This window comes from Mixophyes fleayi, chromosome 2, assembly GCF_038048845.1.
Source record: "Mixophyes fleayi isolate aMixFle1 chromosome 2, aMixFle1.hap1, whole genome shotgun sequence".
Lineage (NCBI taxonomy): Eukaryota > Metazoa > Chordata > Amphibia > Anura > Limnodynastidae > Mixophyes > Mixophyes fleayi.
The window spans coordinates 41,716,040-41,733,576 of NC_134403.1; the positions used below are offsets into that span (position 1 = coordinate 41,716,040).

A 17,537-nucleotide genomic window follows, 5' to 3' on the forward strand; every position below is an offset into this window, starting at 1 on the left:
CTGTGAATAACAAATAATATAATGCTATTATGTGATAGCACCAAGTAAAGTTACCCATCTGCCCTGAATGTCTTTGTGACACTGTAAGTCACACAGAGATGCAGCGAGCAGAACATCCACTGTGAAGCAAACATATGGAGAGGAGGACAGTGAGCACCAGAAGGCAACCTGAGAGCAAGGGGCCCAGGGCCCCTCTTAATCTGACTTTGCCCCTGCAAAATGGAGCAAAATACAGAACAGATCCTCTAAACGTGGTGGCTATAGAAGAAGCCGCTAAATCCAGTGGCTAACATACAGCAGGTCACACAAACTAGTGGCTAGTCCTGATGTAAAGTGCTTAGTGTCTGACCCCCTCACCCCCCAGGACTGTTCAGCTCAGTGTGGAAAAAGCTCAACTCCCATATATATGCAATTGGACACAGGGGCCTAGACTTTATGTACATTCCTCTTATCTTCTGTGGCTATTTGAATATATCAATATGTAGCCAGAATGAGGGACCCATACAGACGTATGTTTTACTCTTTTACAGGACACCCATGCTCCTTGGCCCCATAGCAGTGCCACGGTCTGATGTTGCTATACTTACATTGAAGGTGTTTGAAGATTCTGGGTTTATCTGGCCAAATTCTACCCACTTCACACTGGCTGGCCACCCAGGGTGCCTTACTATGCCAGGAAGTATACCCAGTACTTTCTAGTGTATTTAAAGTGACTCAGGCAAATGCAGTTAGAAATTTACAGCAGTACATTTATTGTAATAAAACCAACACTAGAATACTATATACAAACAGTAAACAAATGCCAGAAAGGGTTCACCATATTATCTGTCCCTTACCCCACCTGCTTAAGGAAATTCAGTCACCTGGATGTCCTGACTTGCTGTATCCCAGCTGCTTGGCCTGACAATCCCTCCTCTATCAGTGTGGTAGGAGTCAAGCCTGTGTTCTCCGTTAGATCAGGCCCACCAAGTAACAAGACCCATGGAGTTCTTCTGAGCTGCATATATGTCAGCACGATGCTCAGTCCGGCAGAAGCCTAGACTTCAACACTGGAGTTCTTACCAGGATCAAATCATCAAGAAAAAACAACTCAGTATCCCTCACTCTCGCTCTTCCTCTCTACCCTGAAGATTTCCCAGGCTCCAGGGGCTGGGTCAGAGGTGGCCTTAGATAGTGGGATTCTCTGAGAGCGGTTGTCTGTTAAAATCGTCTGTTACAGGGCTGTCCCTACTCATCCCAATACTTCCCTTGGTCCTCTGCTGCTCCAAGTAGTCTGGTGGAATACAACCTGAGACAATGAGAACATACTCAGGTTAATTAAAGGGCAAGGCCAAATTGATTAAATGACACTCCCAGTATTAACCCCTTACAAGCTTTTTCAGCCGAAACTAGCTTTCAGCTGATCCGGACTTTCTGTAGAGAATGGAGGGGGGAGATTGAATGAATGAATGAATGAATGAATGAAGCTACAGACCCCTCACCTGTATCTTGGAATTGGACTCCACCTGATCCTTACTCAGAAACCATCTGGTTTTAATTTAAGAACAATGTATAACAGCATCACTGCAATATCAACAATATACAATAAACAATATGTTATGGCTAGCGGCTATTGACATAACCTTCTAGAACTGGTGAACAGAGGTCTTTGCCTATAGCAGCCGCCTTTCCCGTTGAGCACATTGCACTCACAGGTACTTGGATGCGCCCAAGTCTAAACTCTTAGTGTAGTAGAAGTTTATATACAATACCACAGCTGGTAGGTAGGAGGCGGTGGCCAAGAACAGGTGCGGATGGTCAGGAGCAGTCCGGGGTCCGTAGCAAGCAGGAGAATCATGAACAGGCCAAAGGGTCAGGGCTGCCAGCGATCAAGGATATCCAATAATAAAGCCAGAGATCAGGGCAATTAGAATTCAAACAGGGTCCAGAAATGAGCCATGGGTCACAACAAGAATCAGAATTAAATGGACAGAGTATTCACAGCACTAGGAGAAGGTTAGCTAGTGGGTCACACAAACGCTATAACCGTCAGGGAGGCTAAGCCTGCCTTAAATAGGAGAATTGGCCAATTAGGATTTAGCAGCAGCAGCCCCCTGTTTTAATTAGCCACAGGAGGCTGTAATTATGGAAGGACCCTATTGAGCACATGCTTGGCTGTCTGCTTTGCCGGGATGCGGTGGTGAATGAAAAAGTGTCCCAGCTGTTGCCCTGGTGACATACGGGATGAAGAAGTGGAAGTGACATCCTGGCTGTCAGGGGCAGCACCCAGGACGCGTCTGAGGAGAGCAGAAGAGCCGCAGCTCGTGACACAATATACATTTTTACAATGAGTAACATATAGTGAAAAGTCCCCTTATTCCCATGTAATTAGACACTGCATTTGCACTCTGGTGAGCTGGGGAACATTAACAGGGCTATAAAAAGTACATGTTGTTATGCTCCACATTTTGTGAGAAACGAGGGACAGGTTGGTTAAGGTGATATCAAACTTGTTTCATCACAATGTACACAAAAGCTGATTTCCTGCCTAAGAAGTAGAGATCCTGTTGCACCATTTCCAATCCCCTCTCACTATTAAACTTACTTGACAAACTGGGAATGTGCTTCTCTTCCACCTGTCCTCGCTAGGGCACGTGACACATTTCAACAGATTCACATCTTGTGATTTTGTGATTGGACCTGGAAAATATGCTCTGTCTATTTAAAGCATCTGCTTCTCTACTAATTTGCCAGATCTTCAGGTCTCCCTTTTTCTATTTACCCCTTTCTCTATTTGTTTTTTTTGTACAGTTATAGGAATTTGCAATTACATTTAGTTCTTCATCACTCTAAAATAATCAGTTTTCAATTATTATAATACAGAGATATAATAAAACATTGTCACATATTTTTTCTCGCACTACCAAGATCCAGTTTGAGACTTATCTCTTCCTAAAAACTAATCATATTTGTTGGGCATGACTCATCAAAACAAATTATTGTTTACAATATATTTCAGTTTTGCATTTTTCAGAATCCCTTCAAATATTTTACCCACAACAGAAGTCAGGCTCACAAGTTTATAATATCCTGGTTGATATATTTATTCAATTTTTAAAGATGGGCACCACATCTGCATTCTTCCAATCCCGTGGCACTGACCTGGTTATAGGGAATGTGAGGATTTACAATGCTAGCTCCAGCTGTCAGAAAACATTGCTGTCTGGATTATCCCTAGCTCCAGTTGACAGGTGTCAGATAACTATTCACAATGACAGCTACAAACACCTTTTATCAATTTCTGTAATCAGCACTCTGCTAAGAACAGCAATCTGGCTAGTCACCTCACCAGGACTACTGCATACTCTGCACTCAGCCCTTCAGTGAGAAAGGTCAAGTCACTCAGAAGTTCAGAACAATCTATCTCACCTATTCGTTTTGGATCTCTGCTTATGCTTTGAAAACAACTTGCCTTATTGGACTGTACAACACGATTCTATCTTCTCCTATCCTTTGAACTCAGGTTCGGCCCCCACTTTTATACCTTCTCCAATCCTTTGACTTTGGCTTTGTCCATCACTATTCTATCTTCTACAATCCTTTGACTTCAGCTTGTCCCTCACTACCAGTCCTCTCAGGACTAACTGGCTTGGCCGGACATGGCGTGCCTCTGATAGCTACCCCAGCTAAGTTGTTCTTTCCTGTGAGTTGGCACCATGACAGGGAAGTCCATAAATATAAGAAATAGTTATCTATTAATTATTGAACTTGGTTCCTTTAGCATACGTAGGTGTTCCCGGTTGTTTATCTGTCTTCATCTTGTTTAGGCATAACTGCATGTTCTCCCATGTTAGGCAAGACATATTTCATGGTGTGCATAGGGTATTGTGCACCTACTTCATGGAATTTTCACTTCCTTTGTGAAAATAACATATTTGAAAGATCAGTTTTCTCATTTTCTTCTATAATTATTTTTCCTTCTTTATCATTTAGTGGCCCAATATTGTAACTTTTATTTTTCTTGCCTCTTATGCACTTTAAATGTGTTTTTTTGGATTAGACTTTTTAATGCATCTTTCAGCTTTAGTCTTTGCTAACCTGATTTCCTTTCTACATATTTTGCTATAATCCTCGTATTTTCAAAATGGATTTTCAGTCCCTTCTATTTTTAACAATTTAAATGGTCCTTTTCCCCTTACCCCATCCATTACTTTCTTATTTAATGACATTGATTCCTTTTTATTCCTTGAAATTTTATGTCAATACGGTGTGTACTTACAAACAATATCTATTGTGGCAGAAATGCTGGCAAAATCATTGATAGACTGTATATAAGGCCCATGTTTCTGACCTATGTTTTTTGAACTCCAGGGAAAAATGTTAATACTGGAAAGACAGCTTTCTGAAAGCTTTGAGCGCAAGTAAGAATAGGGCCATCTTAAGAGAATCAGAGCAGCGCACTGAGGCCCTACCTACACAACCACCAACAGGAATAAAAATGTAAATTATCAATAAAATTAAGCTTATTATTATTGGTACCTACAACAAAATCAGTGTTTAGACATTAAAAAACATGCTGTGCAGCAGAGATTAATCCACACAAACATTTGAATAATATTACATGAACCTTGAAGTTGAAAAACAAGAAATTCAGCATGAAAATGCTACTCAGTTGGTAAATTGTACAGATGGAAATGGCACAGTATGAAATTACTATGAATTATTTATTATTAACTAAGTGTTCAACACAAAGATTTGCGAAACTTCTTTGCAGAGAATGGCTTTATAAGTGTCTTGAGTCAATGATCTTCAGGATGTCATTTTCCATACACATGTGTGAAGCCAGTTCAAATGCTGCTGCCCCATTGTGCTGCAAAGCTGATTTTTTTTTTATCAGTTTCAGTCTTCAAATGAATTTCCTCCGCACAGTTGGTCACCTTCATGAACATGAACACTCTGAGTGCAATTTCAACATTGGGAAACACAAATTTCATGTTTTTATTCTGTACAATACAGGGAGAGTCTCACAATTTTCATCAAGAAGCATGTAGTGCCTGAGATGCTCACATTTATTTAAAAGGTCACCAATGAGGCCCCTATGCTCATGGGGCCCCTGGGCAACTGATGGCTCTGAGGAGTCAGATCACATGTTCCCTGGAGTGAATGGAGAGAGAGGGAGAGTCTCCATTCATTACAGCCATGACGGGTCTTCTGACCTGCCAGTCAGACAGCAGGCTAATTAATAGTTGCACCTGCAAGGTGTAAAAGGCTGACAGTTTGCTCAGTCACTCTCATTACCTGGGGAAAGAGACTGGAATCCTCCACAGGTAGATAAAACTGTTATTTGTTAATTAGTGAACTAAACTTGCAAACTTGCATTACGGGTCTTCTGACCTGCCAGTCAGACAGCAGACTAATTAATAGTTACACCTGCAAGGTGTAAAAGGCTGGCAGTTTGCTCAGTCACTCTTAATACCTGGGGAAAGAGACTGGAATCCTCCACAGGTAGATAAAACTTTTATTTGTAGTTAGTGAACTAAACTTGCAAACTTGCATTATGGGTCTTCTGACCTGCCAGTCAGACAGCAGGCTAGTTAATAGTTACACCTGCAAGGTGTGAAAGACTGGCAGTTTGCTCAGTCACTCTCATTACCTGGGTAAAGATGCTGGAATCCTCCACAGTTAGATAAAAGTGATATTTGTTAGTGAGTGAACTAAACTTGCAAACTGCTGTTTGTTCATGAGCTGGACATTAGTTCCCTCCGCACTTAGAGAGGGATTGTCAATATTAGTTAGAGTCAGACAGGCCAGGATTTATTTTGTTTTTCCTCTTTAATAAAACTTGCTGAAGCTAGTTGTACCATAACTTTTAACTGCTGTGACTTTTTATGGCTGCTGTTTGGAAAAGTGAGAAAAGTATGCACTGGTAGTCGAATAACTACAAAAGATCTGTGAACTGCGGATATAGTATACAATTTATTATATTAAAAATAGATTAAAAAAATCACACATATATAATACTATAACACAAATATATTGACCAAAATTAAACATAAACACTTATAGACATATAAATGGATCACATAGGAAACAACAACTCTGTATATTCCATTTAAAACATGCAGCAAATGAAAAGCATGAAAAATGAGTCTCTCCCTTCTAACCAGAGTATTTTAAATCACTCTATGGGGCATATTCAATTGTTGCCGTTATAGCCAAAATTAACGTGCCCCGCGCACTATTACCGTCATTATGTTAATAGTGCGCATAAATACCGGTATTATGGTACTTTTCTCGCTGGATTTCCGTGATACCGGTAATAGTTTTTCTGCAGCGGAAACCGCCGAGAATTGAATATGCCCCTATAAATTAGTAGCCATAATGGATCAGAAATGATAAAGATAATGCAGTAGGACATCCACTGAATGTTTAGAAATACCCAGTAAAGTAGCGTTGCTTGAATAAACATAAAATACATGTCAGAATGATATTTGAATCTCCAGGTCCTAATTAGTACCCAACTGCGTGAGGAAAAAGAAAATGACAGTCTTAGCGGACCATTGGGAGATAGTACTTGAAGTCTGCAACAACACTCTGCATCGCTAGGTCGCTGAGCCGCCTGGCTCCGTGGAGCCTAGGGCGGCTGGTGGTGCAGCAAAATAAACGTTCCCTCATTTGTCGGTATCAGTGGAAGAAAGTTCCTATTGTATAGCAGATTGCTTCGGCAGTAATAGCGCTTCTGTGTGCGCACACGGCTGAATGTAGGTAGATGGTGGTAATCCTTCTACCTACATAAGTACCAAACAACTTTTGCCCTTCTGCTCCACGGGAGGTTTCCGTCCTCCCAGAGCTCACCTTAGGACACCTGCGTTACGGTTTGACAGTGGTACTGCCCCAGTCAAACTCCCCACCTGCCACTGTCCTCGGAGCATGTAATTTTTAATTCAAAGACTATGCCAAATCAGTCATCACTATCAGTCAGCAAGCGCAGTGCGGAATCACACAACATATAATATGCAAACAGACCCACGTCCGAACATGAATCAATCCCAAAGTAAGTGCTGCTTTTTTGTTTTATAGGTTTTTTTGTTTGATTTTTTAAAATATTTTTATTGTTACTGCTCTGAAACAAAGCAACAAATTTTAAACAAAAGTTACAGAGACTGTCTAGGTTAATGTACTTACAATGTAGTTACATATATAGTAATCGAAATACAGTTATAGGTACACAAGCTAATAAGCCATAACATAGAAGTTTGGGCCCATTGGTAACATATACAAACAAGATAAAATCAATTAAAGCGTTGGTCATTAAGTAAAGAGTTTTCTTACAGAGAACATGGTTAGTAGGTCACAAGCAAGGAGACAATAAAATCTGGTGATCCCGCATGGGAACATTCCTCTCCTTAAAGAAGAACTGGAGGGTCCTCAGTAATGACTCTCAGTTCCTACCATGACGTTGACGCATGGAAGCATGGATAAATCTGTGACTTAATGGCAGGTTGAAGAGAGTCGATGTAGCTCTCCCACATTACATAAAACATTTTGACTCTAGATTCTTTGGCGAGTGAAGCCTCCACTTTAAAAATGTAATATAATTTGTTTCTAAAGAGGTTGAACAATGGGGGCCTCAATGTGACCATGCCTGTAAAATGTTTCTTTTGGCAGCTGAACTGAGGGCCAACAGCAGTCTTTTGCTATCCATCCACACCTGTTGGCCTTGAGGAAGGATACCCAGGATGGCCCAGGCATTGTTAATGGTAGGTAGATCACTAGTTTGTCCAAAGCAAAGGTTCTGACTTCTGGCTTCTCTCTCCTGACACCTCGGGCAGTAATGATAAGGGGAAGATCCCATCAAATAAACTACGGTGGAGGGATAAATGTTATCCGTGATACGTATTTAGAAATAATTCAGTGTATACACTTGCCGGGATTAGGCGACTAGAGTTGCACAAATTTTTTAGCAGGATTTCCACTGTTAGGTCTGGCAATGATCGTATCCATTGTGGGAGACCCGTCGTAATGGTTGAGTAATCCATTCGATCCCTAATAAAGTGATAGTGAGAGGTGATTGCTTTGTGTCTAGGGGCGCTTTGAGGCAAGAGTACATCTAGAGGATGGTGCCAATCTAGATCAGAGAAGGTTCTAACTATGCTGCTGATATAGTGATGCACTTGAAAATATGCAAAGGGGAAAGACCTAATAAATTGAAATTTCTCTATTGCTTTCATATGGGTGAGGAGCATCTGTTTAGGTTATCTAGTAAACAACCTATTTTAGTGATGCCTCTCTCCTTCCAGGCCGCAAAAGGCTAGGTTGATGAGGCGTCCTGAAATTCAGGATTAAACCTGAGCGATTGAAATATGGATTTGTGTGAATTTTGTAGATTTTGTGTTGTAGAATATGTCAAACCTTGCGTGTGATCCACAGGAGAGGATTGTCTTTTATTTCTTGGGGTATTTCCTGATCGTGTAGATGAAAAAAAGATACTAAATTTATGATTGGTAGAAAACCACTTTCCAAAGGAGTGTCTGTGTAAATTTTTAGTCAATCTCTGCCATTAGTTTTTGGTTGTTGAAATTTGATCAAGCTAATTTTTGGTCTTTTGTTGTTCCATATAAAATTCCTAAAAAGTGAATTGAGAAGTTTGGTATCTTTTGTTTTATAGCTTTTTAAACATGATGCAGTGCACCTACAGAGGTAAATGTTAATTACTGATGTCATGAACTGCATTTGTTTTAAGCCACAAAGTTGGCTGGGAAAACAGCATTGTGTCACAGGTTCCATAGCTACTGTCAGTACCATGGACAGAGGACTGAACATAGACCTTTTGTCATATGTACTAAAAGATTGTGACTGCCCTACACAATGAATCTGGAAGGTTTTGTTTTGTTTGACTCCTTGCTTTTATTGTTTTTTGTTTACATTTTTATTTTTAACACATCTTTGGAATTTCATACAAAGCTGTATTTACCAGGTAAATTTAAAAAAACAAACACATATGGTTTTAGTTCTTTACACCTTCAGTATAATCTTTACTTGTCCTTACTGAATGATGTAATAAGCTACATACAGTATATGAAATTATATGGCCCTTGTGAATGAACATGAATAGGTTTCAACGGAAATGTATGTGTAATAAGCAACAAAGCAGACAGCTTAAATATTATTCAATTATCTTTTGTCATTTAAAACATCTTACTGCAGTAAACATATTTATCATTTTTTTTTAATTGTATTGATTTTTCAATAAATAACAAAATGAAAGTAGTGTTGGGTTACAGAGAAGAAGAAGGGGGTGCGATAGGGAGACAAGTTGTACCACATCAGCAGCAACAAGGGGGTAGCCGTGGGGGGAGAGGGGGTATGTTAGTAAAGGCACAGAGGGCAGTAGACAGTGGGGGAAGAGAGGGAAAGACATTTTCAGAGTTAAGGGGATATATTTACCAAACTGCAGATTTGCCTATAGCAACCAATCAGATTCTAGTTCTCATTTATTTAGTACATTCTACAAAATGACAGCTAGAATCTGATTGGTTGCTATAATCAACATCTCCACTTTTTGAAACCCGCAGTTTAGTAAATATACCCCAAGATGTTTTTGTTACACTAATATGTTGACAGTGAAGCGTGAGTGACCTTGTAATAGACCGTACAAGCTGACCAGGTATCACAGAACCTGTCATGGAAAATACTCGTTATGTATTCCAGGTGATATACCTGCCTCTGTTGCTGACTACTGTAAGCGGAGTAAGCTCAGGTTTTTTCCAATTGGCAGCTCTGCTCAGTATGTGCCTAAAGAGTTTTTCCATGTGTTTGGACATGTCCGGGATGGTGTGCAGGAGTAGAAAATAGTTGGGATAGGAGGAAACCCAGATGCCTGTAACAGGGTGAATGAGGTTGTGAATGTCTTGTCATTATTTCAGTGTTTGGGCTGCTCCACCAGATTTAGGGAAAAGTGCCATCATGACCTCCAGCACCGATGGAAAAATTGCACGAAGATGAGTTGGGACCAGGTAACCCCTGTACAAGAGTTGGCCTGGAAAGCTAAATATGGAAGCATCCAAACTCAAGCTAGTATATAGACTGCAGAGGGCCGCGAGGGACCGGGAGATAACGTTCAGCAAATGTTGATTTAGGCACTCATAGAAAAGGTTAGGTTTTGAAAATGTATCAGGTTAGAATATATCCTCCAATTAAGAAGTTGGAGAGGATACCTCCTTTCTACAGTATATCAATATTTTTTTTTATATTTTTATATGTTTAAACATTTTAAAAGTTTGGTAAGGTTAACTGAATCAGACCAATGAGATTTAAATATTGGTAAAACGAATTCACCAACACCCTGAAAAGACATATGGTTGAATATTCATATGGACTTGGAAAAGAACGAAAAGAATAATAAGGTGCACTAGAGCTCACTGAAGCATCATCTGTGATATATATGGGATCAAGGAGTTAAAATATAACTTTTATTGGTTCACTAAAACAGCGAGATATATGGAATATCTATAATGAAAGCAATGTGTAATTAAAACTGGCTGGATGCGTCCCTAGCCATAATTATATATAGTGTGGGAGTAACATGGGTAAATGAGATAGCTCAAAAATTACCTAATAGGGAATCAACTCCCCTCAAATACATTCAAAACAGGTATTATAATCGTGGTATGTGAGCAACTATTATAGAATAAGGAGAAAACCCTACTGATATCTATATTATAACGGCTGAGGTCTACTTCAATAATTAGGAGGTATCATCCTAGTTCCCTCAATAGCATTCCACTAATTCAGGGTAAATCTACCAAAACAAGCCTGAATGAAAGCTAATAGCATGAGAAATAAGCAGAAGGCTAAATCAAATTATGGGAGGTGTATTGCTGACTACCTAACCAGTGCTCCACTAACTCTGGGCTTAATTGAGCAAAATGAAACAACCCATGCAAAATAACTCCTTCTAAATTTGGCAAAGTGGCAGAGGCATCCAGCGAGACGTCGACACGCGTTTCGCTGAGTTTGCTTAGTCTGAATATTCAGTCAGATTCTTTGTGAGATTTAGGGGGGAATTCAATTCCCCCCAGAGTAACGCCATGTTAAGCCTATTACCGTTAATATTAATATGGTAATCTTAACCCTGCTATCTGCAAAAAGCAAAAATCCTGCATCGAAATTACTGTATTAACAGTAATTACGCGCACTAGTACCGTAATGTCGGTAATAGTGAGCAGGCCTTTCAGCAGGACTTTCGGCAGTAACGCGGCCAAATGAATACCCTCCTATATGTGGTAAAAGTTGTTCTACAAAGTTACTAATCTACACATATGGTATTATTTAATTTGTTTTCTTTGAACACCGGAGATCAGTGTTTCTTGAAAAACTAAGAATAAAAAGCAAATGAATAATGTTCCATGGGGTCTAAAAGGCACTATATGCATGGTGCAATATTCCACAGGAGGAAAATATATATTATTTTATTTTCACATATTGAGCATTACAATTCAGGACTTCCACATTAAAAAAAGAAGAATGTTTTCATTTAAGAATCTTTGGGAAGACCACGCCCGTCGCTCCCATTAGGCAAGGTTAGGCACTTGCCTAGGGCACCAGGCTCTGGAGGGCGCCTGGAGGGCGCCACAGAACTGGAAATTAATTTTAAAACTGTGCGGCGACCGCTGACCATACCTATCACGGCCGCCGCACAGCATTTAGATGCATGGGGAGGGGGGGGAGAGGCTATTGCTCACCACCGCCGCCTCTCTGCTCTGTCTCCTCACTGACACTAGTGAGTGGAGGGGAGGAGACAGAGCAGAGAAGCGGCGGTGGTGAGACAAGGTAAGAAAAGACGGGGTGAGGGGGGAGGAGGGAGGAGGGCGCCGATTTTGCGGGTGGGGGGGAGAGGGCGCTGATTTTGCCTAGGGCGCCATGGACCCTAGCACCGGCCCTGGGGAAGACTGATATCTTCAAGAACTCATACCTCTATCTGAACAGTGTATACCAATACAGTGAAGAGCCAGAGCTTATATCTTTTTCTTATATTATCTTTTCAATAGGGTGGAGGTGACGCTCTTTATAATCCCAGTGATATCTTGGTTATTACGTATTTTAGCCACCGGAGTTTCCATATAAACTCAATGAGTCAAGGCAGCAAAATGCGCCCCCTGTCTTGTACCGTTTTTTGTTAGACCCGGAGGAGAAGCCGTTGGGCAAAGCCAATGCTGAGATGTTGTAATACAGGGCTATTTGGTCTGAATGCCTTAAGGAGCTTATGACTGAGGACAGCCTGTTCATCAGTATTGTGGAAAATAATTTAAGATCAACGTTTCACAGGGAAATAGATGCATAATGCAGTATCTTGGCCCTCTTTAGGAATGACAAACATCTCTGCCTTGGTTGTGGCCCCTTCAGATTTCTTGCCTTCAAACAAGGATAGAGTTGAACAGGCCATGTAGTAGTGAAGAGAGAACGGGGCCTAAGTATACTGCCATGAAGCCATCTGGTTCTGGTACAGACAATTTGTTTATAGATTTAATTATCTGGGAGAGTTTCTCTGAAGAAATCTCCTTGATAGAACATTCAGCTTGTTCCAAGAATATTCACAGGGAGCTAGAAGATGCCAGATGCCTTTGATTTGAGCTGGGTTGATGAATGGTGTGACCCTGTTTGGATGTAAATCATAAAGCGTGGCATAATAATCTTGGATGCGGTCCGCAATTTTCTGAGGAACATATATGGAAGTAGCTAAGATTTCTTTTTGAAAATATCAGATCTCAAGTGAGCTGTGCCTTCAGTTTTTTAGCCAGGCTGGTGTCATCTTTGTTGCCACTGAAGGTTTTTGGCCACTCTGTCAGATGGCAGATGGCAGTTGGTTTAGCTAACCCCTGACAGCCAAGAGTTTGCAGCAAGTCTTGCATTTGGAGAAGCACTGGAGTTGTGGCATACGTGCCGAAAAATGCTGTTTGAGTTTTGTTATTTGCTACTACTTTGCCTTATTCACTGCCATGCCAATAAGCACACTTTGGATTGTCGTATTGTGAGGCTTCCACATGATTGTACATGAGGAGTCTGACAGATGATTGTTCTCTTGAAAGTCAACAATTGCCTGGGTAATTTTGTCTTTATTCTCCTTTTTGAAAAGAAAATACTCATTTAGTCGCCACTCACCCTCTGGGAAGGGGCGAAGGAAACTCTTCACCTCTCAGAGAATGGCCAAATGATCCGGCGGGACACGGGAGAGATCTTGGCCACCCGCAAGATTTTAGTGGTACCATTGTATACAAAGTGTATTCAGATGCGCAAAAAAAAATTGTTGGGAGGGGATTAATGCAAATAGAAGTGAGCTGAAGGATACAGTACCCATCATGAGCCATATGAATAATAAAGCTTTAAGAGGCAGACAAGTTAATCTCTTTAGAATGCCTTATCAAGAACCTGGAAGGCCCTGCTCTGCCTTGGTTGAGCTATAAAACATGTGTTAAAGTCTCAGTCAATTACCACTTGTCCTTTGGAAAGCTGATACGATTTAAGAAAAAACACATTGGAAAAGCCAAGATATTGAGCATTCGCACCAGAACTGGCAAGGGAGTGTGTCGGTTACCGTGGATAGAGGAGGAATAACGGTTTTACTGGACACGAGGATGAGAGAAGGAGGAAACAGACCTTTGTGAGGAAGAGAAAACAAACTGTGACCGATCTGTGAGAAGACAGATATATACTAATGAGATTGATCTATTAAGAGATGTATATGTAAAAGACTGTATTTGTGGAATTCAGCATTTATGAGAAAAAGCGTCTGAGGATAAAAATATATATAAAGAGAATTATCTATGAAGCCAAATAGTCTGTGGGGAGATACATCATTTTGAAACAAAAAAAAAAACCCTCAGGGAAAAGAAACTGCAAGAAAAGTGTTATTGATATAATCAAACCCTGGTTCTGGTGAGTAAACCTGAGAAACTATAATATCCTTAAATTGCTTAAACCTGAAGTGATAGGGAGATAGTGATTTAACACCTGCATCTGTATATTTTTTTCAAAAACTGTGATATAGGTACATTCAAGATATCATTTGCATCAGTATAAATAGCAATAGTAAGGGGGTATTACATCACATTAAAAATATTTATCTTGTATGATTCGAGCTCCAAGTACTCGCATCCACTGATCCCAAATTCTTCCTCAAATGTTATGGAACAGATAAGAGAATATATCCTAATAAAACCTGCATTAGGATAAACTTGGATGATGGTCTTTTATGGTAAAGTTCTAAATTAGTGCATCAAAATGGTTTGGACACCATTCAAGTAGTGAAGCAATTTGATGTTAATAATTAAAATATTAAATTCAAAACACCTCTTTAATCTAAATTGGACCTTATCAAATTCAAGTTTGCATATACTTATGTTTCAATCTGGATCATTAGTTTAGTTAATGCATGCAAGTCATTGATTGGAGCATTGACATTAGTGTTCCCTTTGTTGGATTTCAACAAATCACAATCTCATCTGGTACGAAACATTTGGTCATGTTATTTTTTTTAAAATAAAAAGAGATTTTCCCCTTTTACACTGCCAGTTGTAAGGGACTGATCATTAGTTGTGGAATTACCCTGTACGCAACCACCTATACTCAACGGAGAAAGCCATTGTGTGGCCTGAATCGATATTTATGACAATGCAGACTAGTGAATCAGTAGTTGAGTATTGGTTCAGCAGACAAAATAGCTGCTTCAACTTATGCTGGCCACAAACAGCAGAGCGTCAGAAACGGTTCCTACTATGGCCACACACAGGTAACCAAATTGAATGAGATCTGGGGGTAAATGTATTAATGGATTCTAGCAAATCGGCGATATTTGGTGACGTTGCCAGTATAATTTAAAATGGCAATGTGTTTAACGCCAAAACTTGGACCTTACATGGGCCATAACATGGGCCAAACAGTTTTATCTTTTCTCTGGGACCTATTATTACACACAGAAGGTGAACATAACATATTGGTCATCAATGGTCACCTTCCGACCCCATTTACCCAACAATCAATAGTTTTCAATTGTATTATTGTTTTCGAGCAGATTATTATCAACTGTCAGGTTGGTTTTGAGGCCAGAACTACTGCCATATTAGACCTATTGTGTAATATAGTTTGTGTGGCCAGTGGTAGGGTGGTGTCACAGGGGTGATTAAAATTCACAAAACTCTGCATGCCACATCTTGATGTAATGGGGAGGAGTACCACCCCCCCCCCCTTCTCTTTAATATGTCACCAAGAGAGTGATGAATGGTAGCACTTTCCTAGCTGGAAAAGAGCTAGACTTTATAGCGCCCATAGGACAACCCCCTTATAGTACATGAGAAGAACACATTGTAACAGGCTTAAAAGCATTTTTAAAGTATTTATAAAATCTCCATTCAAATCCTAAGGGGAGATGTTCAGAGCAGGAGCTCTGACAGAGAGGTGTAATGACAGAAGAAACCTCATCATCTTCATCATCATCATCACCATTTATTTATATAGCGCCACTAAATTCCCTAACACACACACACACACAGACAGACACAGAGACAGACAGACAGACTAGGGTCAATTTTGTTAGCAGCCAATTCACCTACCAGTATGTTTTGTGAGTGTGGGAGGAAACCGGAGCACCCAGAGGAAACCCACGCAAACACTGGGAGAACATACAAACTCCACACAGATAAGGCCATGGTCGGGAATTGAACTCATGACCCCAGTGATGTAAGGCAGAAGTGCTAAACACTATGTTGTACGACAGCATACTGTTGATCTGCATAACCTGTACACATGCAATATTTCAGAAGCAATGATGGCACACAGTTGGCTTATCTTAATGAGAATGCATCACAAACACAATGCTTTTTGGAATCTCTCTGAGGCTGCTTATCCATGGGGCTGACAACAAGGCAATGGCCATTCCACGCCCCAAACCTGCATCTCCAAATTATTTACTGTCAAGAGTATTATGCATCTTGTACACTGTAAAACTGCGCTGTTTGTGACATGTCAGTCTTTCCATGTTGTACTTACTGGAAGCCCCATGGCTCAACAGCAGAGCTGGATTAAGGCTTCAGGGGGCCCGGGGCACTTAAGACAGGGGAGCCCCTAAGATCTAAAATTAAGGGCATAGTGACACATCCTGCATTACATCACCAACAGCCCACAGTATGACACTTACAGCTTTCCCAGAGGGCTCGCTTAGGTTGTCTGCATAAGAAAAATCATTGCTTCCACAAACTAAAATACTGTACATTAAACAATCATCAAAACACCACATTAAAATGGGTATTGACACCACACATTAAAACTAGCAATGATATCATACATTAAAAATACCATTGATAACGTACACTAAAACTAGCAATGATACCGCACGCTAAAACTAGCAATGATACCGAACTTTAAAAATAAAATTTATAATGCACATTAAAACTTGCAATGATACCGCAAATTAAAATACCATTGATAATGCATCATTGGGCATGGCCAGGCCACCCTCCTACAGACAAAAAACCTGCATTGTTGTGTACACCATTGAACGGTCACCAAAAATTGGGATTGTCCCACTAGAATCATAACAGTTCACAGACTTTGCTGCTCTCTCCTACCTGTTCTTCTCACTTTCACCACCTGTGCTGCAGGTTTCTTTAGTTGCGGCTTGTCTGGATCCTGGAATGTTAGGGACCCTACTTGGGAAAAAAAAAATGGGTACATTTAGAAATTTACAGCCACCCCCGGCGTTAAATCAGTACCACCCATGATTAATAATTAGGCCTTCCTCCAGCCCCAACATTAAAATAATAGTATTCACATTTAATAAATAAACCTATTTCCCTCCCTACAAACAGCCCCAGCAATAAATTAATAGTATTTACATTTCAGAAATATACCTATTTCCCGCAACCATCACTGCCATTAAATAATTCATAGGCATATTTTAATAAAGGGACCTCATTCTCCCCAAACTCACCCCCACATTCAGTAACGCCCAAACCACCCCATCTTAAATTAATTAATTGTCCCCACTATTGTGCCTCTCTTCTCCCCCTTTTTCCTTACTGTGCCTCTCTTCTCCCCCTTTTTTCCTTACTGTGCCTCTCTTCTAACCCTTTTTAACTTACTGTGCTTCTCTTCTCCCCCTTTTTTCCTTACTGTGCTTCTCTTCTCCCCCTTTTTTCCTTACTGTGCCTCTCTTATCCCCCTTTTTACCTTACTGTGCTTCTCTTCTCCCCCTTTTTTCTTACTGTGTCTCTCTTCTTCCCCTTTTTCCTCCATAGTGTGCCTCTCTTCTCCCCCTTTTTTATACATAGTGTCCCTTTCTTCTCCCCCTTTTTCCTCCATACTGTCCCTTTCTTCTCCCCCTTTTTCCTCCATACTGTCCCTTTCTTCTCCCCCTTTTTCCTACATAGTGTCCCTTTCTTCTCCCCCTTTTTCCTACATAGTGTCCCTTTCTTCTCCCCCTTTTTCCTACATAGTGTCCCTTTCTTCACCCCCTTTTTCCTACATAGTGTCCCTTTCTTCTCCCCATTTTTCCTACATAGTGT

At 40.4% G+C, this 17,537-nt stretch overlaps 1 protein-coding gene across 1 annotated transcript in view; it reads right to left on the reverse strand.

Annotated features, from left to right (window-relative positions):
* FGF9 (fibroblast growth factor 9) overlaps positions 1–16,611 on the reverse strand; it is a 122,439-nt gene extending 105,828 nt beyond the window's left edge. Inside the window, exon 1 of the mRNA XM_075198862.1 lies at positions 16,602–16,611. The gene's annotated coding sequence lies outside the window, so the exon portion shown is untranslated. The remainder of the gene's footprint in view (positions 1–16,601) is intronic.
* Between the last annotated feature and the right edge of the window lie 926 nt (positions 16,612–17,537).